Genomic DNA, 752 nt, shown 5'->3' on the forward strand with positions numbered 1-752 from the left:
TTACGAGGCTATGGCTGCAGCCCAACAGACAGATGACGAGATCAGGACCTACCACACTGCCATCACAAGACTTTCTTTGCAGGATATACACTTTGACTCTAACAGCACAACCCTATTGTGTGACGTATCCACTGGGAAGCCACGACCGATCGTCCCATCAGCCTGGCGGAAGAAAGTTTTCACGGACTTTCCCACCCATCTACTAAAGCCACACTGCGGCTGCTGTCAAGCAAATTTATCTGACACGGTATGGCCAAGCAAATCAGGGACTGGACCAGGACCTGCATCCCCTGTCAACAAACCAAGGTCCATCAACACTCCAAAGCACCCCTCGGTAACTTTGAACCACTTCAGACCTTGTAAGCCACCTACCACTTTCACGGGGTTGCTCGTATCTACTGATCTTGGTAGACCGCTATGCCCTTTTGGCCTGAGGCAATCCCTCTCCGCAGCACGGAAACACAAGAAGTCAGCCGAGCCTTCATCGCAAACTGTGTCGCTAGTTTCGGTGTCCCAGACAGTATCTCATCTGATCGAGGTCCATAATTCACCTCAAAGTTGTGGAATGACATGTGTGAGCTTTTTGGAATCACAATGAACCGCACAACAGCCTACCACCCTCAAGCCAACGGATTAGTGGAGAGATTTCACTGCTGCTTGAAGGAATCCCTGACAACCAGACTTAATGGGTCAAATTGGATTGCCCAACTCCCATGAGTGACGCTGGGCAGCCGCACCACCCCAAATGAAAA

The sequence above is a fragment of the Octopus bimaculoides genome, chromosome 20, assembly GCF_001194135.2.
Source record: "Octopus bimaculoides isolate UCB-OBI-ISO-001 chromosome 20, ASM119413v2, whole genome shotgun sequence".
Taxonomy (NCBI): domain Eukaryota; kingdom Metazoa; phylum Mollusca; class Cephalopoda; order Octopoda; family Octopodidae; genus Octopus; species Octopus bimaculoides.